Raw genomic sequence first — 15611 nt, forward strand, 5'->3', positions numbered from 1 at the left:
AGAACCAAGATAAAAGTCACACTGGCTTTTTGAATCCTCTTTTATGAGTAAGTAAACAGCTGTTTTTAAATGCTGGAATTATGTATAATCGAGTTCAGATGTGTGTACTTCATGAAAGCTTTTTAATAACATAAACTCCCTAAATTGTTTTGCTACTGTAATGGACAGAGGGCTCAGGAGACAAAATGACCGTCATAGATGACACAAAACCATTGTTTTTCTGTAGAAATTATCCTCTGTTTCTGTTGACATGATAAATTATTTTGTCTAGCATTCATCTTAGGTATTAACCTCCCTTCAGGCATAAGGTCAGGTATTAACCACAGGATTAAGCAACTGTTAAGTAATAAAAGGGAAGGGGTGAGTAGAAGCTGTGAGAGACATTTTATAATGGATATTAATGACACGTTTTTTGGCAAACATATGGGTTAACAAAAATTTCTCTGATAGAATAATTCGTCATTCAGTCTAATTTCACAGTTGTAGAAGTATGTCTTTCATAAGAATAATTACTTTGCCTCATTTGTGAGAATGGCTTTTTCCCACAAAGTAGGTATTCTGATATAAAAGCCTGTTACAAATGTAAAATAAACAATTAATAATATTAAAAATAACGTGTGGATTTTCTAAAAGAGGTGTTGGTATGTGAAGCATTTGTATTTAGCACAAATACACCTTGAAAACCTTGAAATGAAATACAGATAATGTTAGTTTAAAAGAGTTATTAGTCACAGAAGATACTTACCTTGGTTCCAGAGAGCCCACCTAAGTCTCAGGAAAGTGGAGTAGTAAAAGGAATTGTCCTTTGGAAGCAGTTACGGAGTTGCTGCAGACATTGATAGCCACAGGATGCCCATGGGAGAAGGTTGTGAGGGAGAAGTAGCATCTTTTATTCTTCCATGATAGTTGTTAAAACCAGTCAAGCTTCCAAATGTGCCAGCCTTCCTTAAGGTGTGAAACTGAGTTACTTCCAAACGTAAACATTCACTGAAAATAATTTTTCAGGGCGCAGTTCAAAGGACACTTTCCTCCCTCAGCTGTTCTTTGGAGTGGATAATTTCACAGATCTAGTTCAGGGTGTAGTGGCAGAAAGTCTTAACTGGCCCACAGAAAGGTGTGAAACAGTTGTAGCATTGGAAAGGTGGAAACGGATGCATAGAATTAGTGCTTTTCTTGGCAGCAACATCGGTTATATTGGCAAAAAGAGCTTGCCCAACTATTGCTTTACTGCTGAATACATATCTACTATGTGGTATTAGGGCATGAGAAAATTATTACATGAGACACATCAAATTCTTTCCCAAGCCCCAGACTGGTAATGCCTAATGCATTTATTAATGGTATTAATGGATCATCCTTGATGATATTGAAGATAAGGGGGTGGGTATTAAAATATTATGCACTTAAAAAGATTTCAGTGTATCATGGTACGTTATAAACAAGAGGATAAAGTAGATGGAAGTTTCTTTTTGTACTGTAATATCTTTATGTGCAAACATCTTCCTGACAATCTACTGTTGTCATTTTGTCAGCCACCACTCCACAACTTGTCTTTAAGACTGTGTAATTACCATTTTTAACCTTTTACAGTTAACATGCTAACATGAGAGTTAACATATGCAGCTCAAGTTACTGTTCTCAAGCTGAATTAAAATACTATGATGTTTGCACCCGTTTGAAACCCAAGAGTGGACCTGTGCATCCAGATTTGGCCTGGTAGCTCTGGTTGTATCATTTGGTTTGCTATTAGGATTGCAGGGGGAAGTAATATAGTACTTGTGGAATTCATACTTCTAAGTCACCGTGAATATAAAAGTGCTGCAGGAACTTTTCTGCTGTGACTCTGCTTATTAGTGTCATTTTTTAGTGAAAAACATGGGTAGTATGAAAAGTTGAGGACGGATTTATAGATTGTTATGCATGAAAGCAGCTGTAGCTGGGTGTGCATAGTGACAAAATTACAGTTTTGGCAATGTACCTATATAAATTTATTTTCACATTATGTGAAATAGCTCAAAAAATACCCCTCATGTAAATGATTCCTTGTGAAAGCAGAGTCTCGTTTGTACTAACTATCTGTATTTCAGCAGCTGAAATAAGTGTCTAACAATAATATTTTACCCTGAAAGAATTACTTTTTTTTATTAAACTTTTGCAGCATTAACTAAATCTCCCTAAAGTCTGTTTAAAATATGTAAGGGAAGGTTGGTTTCACAGAACCTACTCTGGAGGCTCCATGAGAATACAGCACTTCCACAGTGAGTAAGAGCCTCTTTGCATTATTTATTTTTTCTTCATGTCTTTCTCTAAAATGGAGTGTGTAAAGCTCTGTATTTTTATCAAGACAGTTGGTTTGCAGTTACAGCAAGCAGCATTATAATTACTTGCATTTTCAACTATCTCACTGTAACAGCCATTGCTTGGTTGCTAAAGCTTGTGCTTGAAGGAGCTCTTTGAGTGTAGGAATATCTTAGGAGCCTTGAAATAACAATTTTTCTTGCAGGTGCAATACTCAATTTATTTGGTGGTAAAACCAAAAAATACCCTTAATTTTTTGGCCCTATTTGTGCTTATTTTGTCTATAGTTTAAAATGGGAACTTTTTTTTAAGTCTTCTGATTGGTTTCTCCACCAAGAGGACAGGATGTGGCTGAGAATATGCAAGGGAGTAAAAAAGAGCCCTCAAAACACAGTTATGCTAATATACTTATGGTATATATGATTCACATAGTTGTCACATATTGTTTTTTGCCTGTTTCCTTCTTTCAAACTCTTCAGTCATGCACAAGCCTTTTTAATATCTTTGTATTCCTATATTTATCTGTAAAATCTTCCACTGATGCCTTGTTTCCAGCTGTTCACAGCTATACACACTGTTACCCTGACTGAGGTAAGTGAAAGACTTGCATGTGTCTTAGTTTAAAAAAAAAAACTTAAAATTGAGCATTTTTTTCTGCCTTAATCTTGGAAAGAAGTGCTGAGAGGTAGAGCTCCGTTTAATAACATCAGTGTTGTCAACTGGGTATTAGTTGTTTACAAAGCCATGACAGATATTGTGAACACTTCCTGAAGAAATGCATTCTTTACAGTAGGCTAAAATTTGTGATATGTTGGGCTAACCCATAAATGCAGCTGAGTTTTGAAGGAAGTGTTTAACCTATCCAGTTTGGTTTTTTTTTTTTTTTTTACAAGTTAAAAAGACCAAATCACTCTCAAATTACCAAGTCAGCAATTAATTGGAAAGGGCTTGTTTGTGTAGACAAGGTGTACTGCTGTATATGTGGTAGAGTGATGTGCTAAGATACCAAGTTTCTATAATTTCCATGAAAAGGGGTGACCAAGCACAAAAGCCAAAAATTGAGAAGCACTTGCCTAGTGTGGTATTTTTTTCAGTCACTGTAGGTATGCTCTGGGTGATTCCCAGTGCTCAGTGTTTCCAGGTGAGAAGACAACGTCAAAAGAAATGCAGCAATTAGAGAGAAATAAAGGTAGAAGGAGGAAGGCTTTTCTATTAGGTACTTTTTATGCAAAAAATCACTTTTAACTATCAATGATCAATTTGCATTCCTCTATAACTTACTGTAACGATGTAATACCACCTCTGCTTACTACTGTTTTAAGTACTTTCACAGAACACTTTCTGGACTGATGTTTCCAGCAACTTCTAGTTGGCCATAAGCAAGAGCTCTCCATATTATTACTTTCTCTTTCTAATTATAGCAGATGGTTTAGCTGCTAAGCAAGTATTGCTCTAATTTTTCTTGTTTATATGTTGTTAGACTATAAATTCACTTGTGACAACAGCTTTTAACTGTGTCTTTTACAACAAGGATGCCTGCCAGGGTGGTTACTGCTGACTTACCATGATGAAAGAACAGTAACTGGTGTTTTTACAATCCATTCCCAGGTACTGTAGGCAGACACGCCAGTGCTGACAGGAGGTGAAATTGTGTAATTTAAATTTTGACATCATTGAGGATATAAAAATGATTTATTGTCTTAGTTCTCAGAGCTCAAAGCTGGAACTTCTGAAGTTCTTCAAAGTACTTGCTGGTGTAGTAGTTCATGGAACCTGATGAGGTGCACCCTCAGGTCCTGAGGGAACTGGATAATATTCACCCTCCTGTAAATACATCATAAGAAACTATGCACATTTCTTCAAATATTTTGATTCATTAGTAACATTCCAGTTCAGTGTAGCTGTTTTATTTATACATGAGCCTGTCAGTTCCTCCAGTGACCTATTCACTGATTTCTCCTCTAAACGTAGTTTTTCAAAATGTTTTTGTTAATATGCTGGTTAAGTAGAATGTGTCACCTATCAGTGACCATTATCATGAAATATTAACTATTTGAAATGTTGAATGTGAAGTCTGCTGGTGGCCTCTGGTTTATATTCATTGTGCATCAACATTACCATCTTTGTTTATGAGGTCAACAAGGAGCTAATGTCTGCCAAAGCACAGACACTTTTTGTGTCAGAACTGGCTGTTTGGTCAGCAGTCAATGCTGAAAGGGCAGTGAATATTTAAGTCTTGGACTTGGTTATGAGTTTTCTATGTAATTCAGGCTGTAGTGACTCGCTCATGTTAAATATGACCTTAAAATGAAGTGACAGGGATGAGAACTCACATCATCTTCATTACAAACACTAACAAGGTCACTGTGCTACAAAGTCTGGAGTCGAGTTTTATCAGTCAAATGAGCAAGATGAGTAGGAGGAAGTATTTTACTAATACACTTTTCATAGTGGGATAACCAGAAGATTTATTTCATAGAATGGCATTTTCAAAATGTTTTCAGCTGCTGCCTTACCATAGGTTACTGAGTATCCACAACAAAGTTTGTGCCAAGCTGCAAACTGCAAATGCAGCCCAAAAGCTGAGTAACCACTATTTTTCCTAATGGGAATCTCAAGCTAGTAATTTGCCACATCTTTTGGCAGTGGATCTGCTTCTGTGACATATCCAAACATTTTAGTGGAACATATGCTGGATTTTGATACATTCAGGTTTCTGTGCTGGAATTTTCTCTGTATTTCTCCTTCTCCACCTAAAACTGTCTTTTTACTAACCAGTAGTGTTTGTTTTGTCCACTCTGAGGCACCATGAGAGAGTTTCCTGCTGTATCAGGTTTATGTGGCAAGGTTTTGGTAGTGGAGGACTGCAGGATAAAGTCTTGAAATAGCCAGCTTGTGTTAGGAAAATTTACATTTGCCCTACTTACCTTGGAAATCATGAACTTGACTCTTCCTGCACTCCTTTTGGCTCCTCTCAAGTCACCTAACTCCGAAATCCTTATGCAGAGTTTTACTTGAAAATTTTTAAAGATATTTTTTATCAGCTTAATATTTGTTCCTGAGATTAAAAAAAATCCTCTTAAATGTCTGAAGAAATACTCTCTGGAATTCATATTAGTGGACTTACTGTCATTTTTAATCCTCTGTGGCTCCAAACTTTATCAGATGTTTGATGTATTTATCAGATACCTTGAACAATTTCTTTTGCTCAAAAGGTTATCTTTTTTTCATGTCTCATCTTTGTCTTGTTCTATGTCTTGAAGAGATGTGTGCAAAACCTTCCCTGAAGAATTTGATAAGTTCAGCAGCTTGTCACTGGGACCAAGCTCTCTCCTTTAAAATAGTTCATTTTATAAATGGCAATTCAATACATTTTATAAAAGGAAATCATTATCAACTAGACATGGGGATAGCAGTGGATTTTTTTCCCCACTGCACATACTCAATTGCTTCATGGAATTTCATTTCACAGTTGGAAACTTGACTCCTGACTAGAGCTGTATGATACTGCCAATTTTTGCTTTGACTATTCAAGTGTAAAAATAGCTAACTTTGCAAGAGTACAGTATGTTTAATCCAGCTCAAGGGTGTCATGTTATTGTAGAGCAAGTGGTTCTTGTCTTTGAAAATAACTGGGCTGAAGTAATGGAAATGTGAAACAGAAAAATGTCATTTGCCTGAAGGTACTCGGGTTGAATCAAAGGTTATTTATTGTTTGTCTTTATTAGAAATTAAGATTCTGAATGGCTAATTCTGACTTAAAATTACACAAAATGGAGCAGATTGATGGCCCATTGTCCTCATTTGTTTCCTACTGTTCTAGTAGCACGCACTGCAGTTGCATCCAGGTAAATGTGTTCCCTTACGGCTCCTCAGAGGGGGGAACAGGGCGTGGACAGCTGGGACATGAATTTCTGCAGGGGATGAAGCTTCAGCTTTGGAAGGACAAGCATGTGACTGGGTACCCCTTGCTGAGTCTTGCTTGAATACTGCTTGTAGAACTTTTTTTAAAACAGTTTTTCAGATAAATATGCATCATGGGTGGAAACATTCTTGAAGCTTCAACTGTGGGTGAGAATTCAGGGACAGTCTGTAGAAATATGGGGCAGATATGCAAAGTTTCTCTAAGAAACTCAGTTCTCCCACAGTGTTTACTTGCATGCATAATATCAGACATCAGCTTAACTTCTCATACAAAATTTTTATCACCAATAGCACTTTCTCCTAGATTACATCTAAAGTGTGAGAGTTGCACATGTAGGATGAGAACACAGAATTCTTGTCTCTTGAGACTGAGGGTGCGTGCCACAACTTCATCCCAGTTCTTTGCCTGTGCTCTGTATTTCTGGGATTTCTTTTCTTTAGAAAATACTTGCAAGGCTTATGGCGAGAGCCAGAAGTGGTTCTGATACTTATTATTTTTCCCCAAATCTGAAGTATCTTTCTAGGCTTTCCTGGCAGATCCCTTGAGGCCATTTAAGTTGTTGATGTTCTGCAGGATTACCTTAAACTGCAGTTCCATCTCTTGAGTACTTGATGCATGAACAGTGATTTGGAGAGAAAGGTAGAAGGAAGCAGAGAGCTGGGGCTGGAAGCAAATACATCAGGAAAGGATATTTGGGAAAAGGCAGATGAGGAAAGGACCAGTGAAGAAAGACACAGGGGATTGGATGACATATCCACGAGATAACAGCATCAACTTCTATTCTGTGCTACTGTTCCCTCATGGATTCAGCAAGGCTCTTTGGGTGTACAAATGAATGGTAGTGGATGGTTCTCCAGTATGTGCTGAAATGCATCCCAAACTGGGATTGGCTTTACAAGTGAGCTCGTTTTTGTCTGATGCATCTGATTTGGTGTCTTAATAAAAGGAAGGCAGTGACACATCTTTCTGTTATCATCGTCTCCAAAGGGCATGTGAATGTTATAAGGAAATATCTGTTAAATCTCCTGGAATTAGAAGTGACAATATAATAAACACTTTCAGTTTTTATTTGCTGTGCCTTGTGTGATGTTTAATCTTTAGCCGCCTACTGAGACTATTATATTTGTTGAGAGGATAAATATGTTTTCACATTTGTCATTCTCTTTCAGTAAAACATTCAAGCAGCAAGTTGTTGTCCTGGATGTTGTGCAGAGGCCTACTAGTGTTGGTGATGTGATACATCATATATCATATACATGTCAACATCATACATGTGATGATAGTTTGTACTTAAGATAGTTGTTAGTTCTTAATCATTGCGTTTTTCTGCCAGAATGTTTGTGTGCAAGTCCTTGTTCTCTTGAAATCTCAGTCTGTTAACTATTCTTAACAATCCTAACATTCTCTGCCATTCTACCTTCCTAATTTACTTTTTGGACTTTCTGAAAGCCTTTTATGACAATTTAGCTTTTTTTTTTTTTTTCAGAAGTTGTAGCCAAGATTACACAACTGTTCTTTGAGAGCTAGTCCTGGGTTCAATTCAGCTGATCACCAAGGAAGACTACATAGCCCTGTACTTTAGAGGAGATTTTACGTCACTTGCTCAGGAGTCCTACAGTGGCTTCAGCCTTAGGAGGCTTTCCTTGAGGGTCATTTTTATTCCACATAAAGCAAAAATATGGGGCATTTTCCAGTTTATGCTTGAATTTATGGCAAGCAAAGAAAGATGAGTTGTGGGTACAAAGTCCAAATCTAATGTAATCAGTGATTTAGATCTGAAGGGGTCAGCAGCAGGTCCTGTCTGTACTAATTTATTCTCTTTAATCAACAACAACAAAAAAGATCTTATTGCTTTTCTTGGTCTTTTGCCTATAGCTGTGTGGTCTTTGGAGAGAGTCTTGTCAAGTGTCAAAATCAGTGTCTCAGGGATTATCTAGCATTTTTCCATAGGAATTCCACAGAAAATGCAGGTGCAGGGAGGGTTATGCTGATGTTTAGTGCCTTTCTGTATCGTTCTTAATATGTGTTACTCCTTCCTCTAAGTAAAAACTGCCTTCAACAATGCATTTAATGATTCTCTTTCCTAGAGAAATTGTAAATAAAGAAATAAATTTTAAAATCCTGTGACAGGTTTTCTAAGCAGTATTTCATGGTTGCTACTTCTGTTTGCCTGCAGACATTTTATAACCTTCTTATTTTGAGTGAGGAGACTAAAATGATAAGTTGTCAGAAGAAAATGAGTTTTTCTTGTTTCTAGTCATTGGATCTCCTAGAGGAGGAGGAAAAGTCAATCCTTTATCTGAGTGCATGTAAAGAGAGATCTTACAGGTCATATTTGGTATGGTGCTAGGGCATATTAGCAGATTCTTTGATAGTTGTGATCATCTGATAGAAAAGCTATGTCCTGATTATTTAGTGTAAGCACCTTACCTTTAGGACTTCCAAAGGGACAGGGAATTCCTGAGGACAGCCATGTGAGAGAAATTTGACAAGAGACTGTGCTTGCCACAAGTTCTGCTGTGTCTGACATGGGTTGTCACTACAGTGGCACACAAAATGAATGAACACATAAGTAACAAATAAAAAACTTGCTTCTTAATATGGAATATTGTATTTTTAGAATCTTCTTGTCTCAGAACTTGGTGCTACAGGAAAATGTGATAACTACTGAGATATGTAGAGTCCTTATACAATGACCTATAGAGAGTTAGAGCTCAGAACTAATCTAAAACTTAACAATACCACAAACCTTCAAAATAACAATTTTGCATTGATTTCAATAGGACCAGGATTGTTCTGAAATCTATCAGCCAGTTCATAACTCTATAGATTCTCAGGGCGATGTCTGAGACTCTAGTTTGAGCCCTGGAACTGATATCCTTTATTTACTGACTGATATATTGGAATAAACCTGATCAAGTGAGGAATAACCTGTACAGTTGTTTTTTTTTTCTATGCCTGCAGTGTGTAAGGAAGCTGGTCACTGCTTGGCTGGAACTGCAGTTTCAAGTTTCTTACTGCTCTTTCTGTGAGTTTTCTCCAAGCCTTGGGTTTTTTATGTTGGGTCAGGAATCCACGTCCCACCTGCAGAATGCATTTTTCCTTCATCCCATGGGAAAAGGAGTGGGTTGGTTTCCTGCTTCTGATCCTGGTGTGGAGCCTGTCTCACTTGGCTTCATCCTCAGTATGGTGCTTGTAGGGCAGTTGTCCACATCTGCCTGGAGTGGGTAGGGGCATGGGAATGTTATGAAAAATCCAAAAGACAGATCAGGAAGTATGAGAAAACAGAAGGAACATCTTTATGTGTGAGGGAATGATAAATTAGATGCTGTTGGGTGTGTATATAAACATATATAGATACTGTATATATGCACTGCATTTGGATACAGCTATAAAAACATGAGCAGCTAGGAAAGCAACTTGGCTATTTCCTGACAGAATCTTTCTTTGTAGGAAGGTATTCCTTTGCTGAAACTGGAGCTAGAGAAATTCCCTGGGAAAATGTTTGAAATATCTCACCCAGACTTTCCCACTGGTGTTCTATATTGTTTGCAATGAAATCGTACATCAATGTTTTAGATAGCAGAGAATCTCAAAATCGGTGACTTCATGCACTCTTTTTACCTTTATAGGGAAGAAATGAAAGATGAATGTTACATGACAGGATCTCCTTTAGTTTGGCTGAGTTCCGTTTTACTTCAAGATGACTTATTTTTAAAGCCTGTAGAAATGTCTGTGCTTCACAACCATGACAACCAGAAGAGAACAGACTTCCACTAGGACTTTCAGTTCCTACAGGGCATGCAGAAGGATCCTGTGGATCACCCTGTGGGTCATGGCAGCTTATGGCAGAGTATTCTGACAGCTGTTCTTCCCTGTGAAGTAGCAATACATGTATTACAACAGCAAGACTCTCAGGTTAGTTTTCGTTTATTTGCAGTTTGGTTGTATTGGTTGTTTTTGTTTGTGAGTTTTTGTTGTTTGTGTTTTTTTTAATCAAACAACAAAACTGTAGGGATTGTGCAAATAGTTTAAACATCTTATACAATCGTATGTTGTTTCTTAAAAATATACATGGTTTTGTCTTTCCCCAAAAGATGGGCAATGTGATTGTTTTATGTCTGAAAAATTTTCCTACCCCTGTGAGGAGTTAATTTCATCTTTCTCTGGAAGATGAGTTTGAATTGCTACTCGTTCTAGACATGAACATTTGTTACGTGTGTTACCTTTAGTCAGCACTGGTTTCAGTAGGTTTTGCTCTTAAACCAACTGCAAATAGGAATAGGGTAAGACCCACAGGTTAATATATATTATGTTAATAATTTTCTTTGCATCAAGCAACATTCTGTTTCTTCCCTTTCCTAGGCTACATGTTTGTTTGCAAGACCGACAGAAGAGATTAGGTCTGTATGTGCAGCTCTTTTCTCAAATCACTTTCTCCTAAAGGAGGAAGAACGCAGTTTCTGAGGTTGGCCTTTACATAGCAATGTCTTTTAGCATGTGAAGGAATTGGTCTGCGGTCTGTGCAGCACCAGCAGAAAGCCTCGGCTCCTCTCACCATCAGCTGGAGCAGGGAATACAAAAGAGCATTTGGAGAGGCAAAGGGGGAAGTGAGGAATGAGGTGAATGTTAAAAAATTTAAATAGTAGGTGTCAGCTACCCCAGTTGGACTGGAACCAGTTAGGAGATGCTGACACAAACGGGATGCTGGAAAGTAGGTGATCATAATGAGAAAATGGGTGAGGTGATCTCTGAGCAGCCAGAGAAAATCCATGCTAAAGGACCTCTGAAGGTCACCAATCCATCAAGGGCCAACTAGTTTATAAATGGTGCTAACATTTCTATTGTGTGTGCAAATGTTGAAAATGTCAATTACTACAATGAGCAGTGCAATTTACTTGTGCAAACTGATAAAACACTGTAGGGAATATTGAGTTAATATAATGGTTTCATTCAGCCATCTAATGAAAAGAAATCTTTCCACTCAAGATAGTAGTTGGATTAGACACTTTCTTTTACAGTGACAAAACAATAATACTAAGTGCTGTAAGAAAGGCTTTCGTAGGTGAAATGTAATTTGAATTGTAGTAGCTGTAGGTTTCCTTTAAATATTTTAGTACCTAATAAATATTCCAGCAACAATGTCGATGAATTTTAACAGAGTGTCCTGCTGGTGCTACTCATGCTAATTTACAAGATTTACAGCAATTACCATTCCTGAAAGCTAAAAAATTGTGAGTTATTTCATGAAGACATAAAACAAGGCCTTTGAAAACATTTAACAGGACTCTTAAAGTGAAATATTTGGCTCAGATATAATTTGGGACGGATACAAAATTAAAGTGCACTGTCATTCCTGACATTCATAAAAATAAATTATTATGTATTGTTTCTTTCTCTTTATTTCTGAACACAGATCAGTATGAAAGAAACTGGATACTGTCATTCTCTTCTTTCTGAGGCTGTTGGGAGTTTGCTGTGTGCACATCCAAGTAGCCAATTAAACCTGGAACCAGAAGAGCCTGTTTCATAAGTTGATGTTTAGAAAACCAGGAAGATTAGTCTTTTAAGAAACTGGAAAATTTGTAAAAAGCATATTAAGAAATTGAATTCATTTTTTTATTGCTTTTTCATATATTCTTTAGGCTATTTAATCTGCAGCCATTCCAGCAGTATCATAAATGTGGGGACTTTTTAAGGGGAGGCAGAGGGATAGCACATGAGAAAGAGTTCATGGTGTCTCAGTTCAGAGTTAAAAACTTGATTGTAGTGAAATCAGTGAGAGAAAAATCTATTGATTACTGAGAAAGGTTTTGCTTATCACCAATATTTGTGTAGAAGTTCCTTTAGAGAATTTAAATGAAAGGATTTTTGTATGCACTTCCCTCCCTGTGATGCTTATTCTCCTGTTGAGTTTCTGTGTGTACCCATACATGTCTTGTCTTATCATATGATACTGGGTAAATATTGCTTTTTTTTTCCATCTCATTTAGGGACCACTGTAAGACTCTAGTTCATAATAGTTTTCTTCAATTGTAAATCTTTGGTTTTTACTTTGGTATCAAGCCTCTTACCTTCTGTATTACCATATAGTTCGTTCTCTCAAAATGGTATGGTCCTACTTAGTGCCATCCATAAATGTCATCACGCCCTTTAGAAACTTTTTGAAGATCAACAGGGAAAAAACTCTCGATAGGGCTTCATGAACTGGAATCTTATAGTTAAATAAATGTATATCTTTAGAAGACACAGAAGAGCTCTGTAAACTACTCTCAGTATAAATCTATATAAGGTGAGTTCTCTACTAGTGTCAAAGTCTCTGCTGAAATTTGTGGTTTTCCATATCCAAAATGTTCTTTGATTGTTTTGAGATAGAGAATTAAAAATACAAGACGTGGTAGCCTAGTTCCCCACAATTCCAAAGGAGGAAACACGAGAAAAGTGGCAGTGTGGATTAAGCCATACACACACACACAGAGTGTGTGATATGTAGCTGTACTTGTGCAAATGTAAGGAAAAAGTGATAAAATTTATCTGAGACCCTGACTGTGGCCATGGGAATAATTTAGTTGTATACTTTAGCCATTTTTTTCTTCAGGTGTTCAAGAAACATATTTAGATCTGCAAAGCAACAATTTCACAGCATGTCAGAAAATAAACTGCATGTTTTTGTTACAAATTATGTCTTTTAAATAGGAATATACTGATAAATACATAGAAATCGCAGCTGATAAATGCATAAAATGTTCAACGATCCCAAGCACAAATCCAGGCTAGGCAGAGCAGGGATAAGCAGCCTGGGGGGGGAAGGCCTTGAGGGTGCTGTGGGGGAGAGCTGGGACCCCAAACCCCCTGAGCTGGGACCCCAAACCCCCTGGGCTGGGCTGGGCCCCAGCGTGGGCAGCAGGGCAGGGGGGATTCTGCCCCTCTGCCCCTCAGCTGAGCCCCCACCTGCAGAGCTGCCCCAGCCCTGGGCCCAGCTCAGGAAGGAGCTGGAGCTGCTGCAGCCAGGCCAGGGGAGGCACCAGGATGAGCAGAGGGATGGAGCAGCTCTGCTGGGAGGAAAGGCTGCCAGAGCTGGGCTTGTTCAGCCTGCAGAGGAGAAGCTCTGGGGTGACCTCACTGGGGCCTTGCAGGGCCTGAAGGAGCTGCAGGAAAGCTGGAGAGAGACAATTGCCAAGGGCTGGAGGGCCAGGAGCCAGGGAATGGCTTCCCAGTGCCAGAGGGCAGGGCTGGATGGGAGATTGGGCAGGAATTGTTCCCTGGCAGGGTGGGCAGGCCCTGGCACAGGGTGCCCAGAGCAGCTGGGGCTGCCCCTGGATCCCTGGCAGTGCCCAAGGCCAGGCTGGACATTGGGGCTGGGAGCAGCCTGGGACAGTGGGAGGTGTCCCTGCCCATGGCAGGGGTGGAATGGGATGGTCTTGAATATCCCTTCCAACCCCAACCATTCTGTGATTGTATGAAATTATGGTAATACACACCTAGGTATTTTTGAACTTGATGATATTCTTCAGAATTCTGCTTTCACAACTAGGTGATAGTACATGTCCACTTACATGTAATTGATAATAACATGAAAGCAGTTGGATACTCCTTCATGTTGCTTGAAAATAGAGATTGCTTTTTCTAAGAAAAATTGAAGCCTGGAGACTACTTCCATTTGTATTCTTCAGCTGTTCTACTTGAAACCAATCTTGAATGTAAGCTGTTTTGAATGTTGCCTCACGAGCATGTGCTGCCATCATCACAAGGAATTCCTAAACTTATGCATAATGTGCCACACTGGGATTTTGAAGTGGCTTTTGTGCTGTTTAATTGGACTGTTGCTTTCCTTCTCATTCTGATATCTATACATATATTTATACACACCACTGCTGTGTGTACACCTTTTCTTGCAGTTGTTTGTGAATGATACAGAACAAGCATCCCAAAAGCACATTTCAGTTGCGAGATGAAAGAGAGAGTCTTGCTACTAAGTTTTCAAGTGGTAGAGAGACAGCTGAGTGGTGCTCTGGCTGTAAGCCACATTCATGACTGCTTCTGGTCTAAACTTGAGTGTCTTCAGCTTGACTTACCCATGCAATTGCCAAATTTCCTGGTCATACCAACAACTTAGTCCAAATGCACAAGTTGCCTGCTGTTCCCTTGCTTCAGCCGCTGGCAGGAAAATGTTTTTGAAGCTGTTATAAATAGGCTTGAGATTAGAGGATCATTTTTGCCATGGTGTGCTGGAAGAACAGACAGTTCCAAGGTAGCAGAGTTCTTGCTCTTCTGGGGTGATGAGAAGAGCTCAGTGCCTGGAGGCTCAATATGTGTTGATGCTCTTTCATGTCAAAAGCAAAATGTGCCTCAGTCAGCATGAGATGTGTTTTTCCATCTGGATGGACACCAGTTATTTTCTTTACTCACTCCCAATGTGCAGAGAAAGCAGCACTGTACATAAAGTTGAGTTGATTTTTGTGTTTATATTTAGTCACTTTATGTGTGAAGTTATGCAGAATAACATAATCCAAATATTTTCTTCTTTGACTACTGAAATAATTTTAGTTGTGAAGAAGTAAATCTGAGAAGTTATTCATTGGCTGTGAGCATTTCTGAAAATGGGTGCAAAATAACGGGTGGTAGGGTAAGGAAATAAAGAACTGTCAGAGTGTAAGAGGCAATACAAATAAAATTCTTATAATGGAGATGGAATTAATATCAAAGGCAATGGAGAAGATACTATTACCCAACTATCCTTAAATGCCCAAATCCTTATTTATAGCTTCGGTTCCCTTTTTTTTTGTTGTTTATTTGCATTTGCATTTAACAGTTCTCAATAAAATTGTGTGACTGAATTGCTATTTCCAGCCTTAGCCTTAGCCAGAGGAAATTCAATTAACAGCAAGGACAGAGGAAAAAGATAACAAATAATTATTGCCCTTCCTTTTACCTTTTTTTTTAAATGTAGATTTCTAGTCTGTGAAACTAGACATCAAAAAAAGATGTTGGACACTTGAGGAGCTTGTAAATAACATCTCCAGATGGTCTGACTCATTTGTGTTACATAAACTAGGCTTTTCAATTTTATAACTGTAATGGGTCCTTTTTTGCTAATTTATTGACATGATACTCTTTTTTTTTTGCTTTACACGTTTTTAAAGCTGTTATTTATGGTTTAAATATTTTCAACATCAGGGCTATGTTTAAGTCTTTATGTTTTATAGACTGGCTTTGGTGTCTTAGCATGATAATATACATTTGACTGGCTTTTTGCTTCTGGAAATGAAGTTTGAATGAATTAAAAAATAAACAAGAGACTAGAAAATGAGATCCGGCACAGCATGAAAAGGAGAAAGCTTTTCTTGAAGAAGGCAAGAAAAATGAGAAAATAGAAAAAAGCCAGATT

This window comes from Aphelocoma coerulescens, unplaced genomic scaffold, assembly GCF_041296385.1.
Source record: "Aphelocoma coerulescens isolate FSJ_1873_10779 unplaced genomic scaffold, UR_Acoe_1.0 HiC_scaffold_125, whole genome shotgun sequence".
In the NCBI taxonomy this organism is placed as follows: Eukaryota; Metazoa; Chordata; class Aves; order Passeriformes; family Corvidae; genus Aphelocoma; species Aphelocoma coerulescens.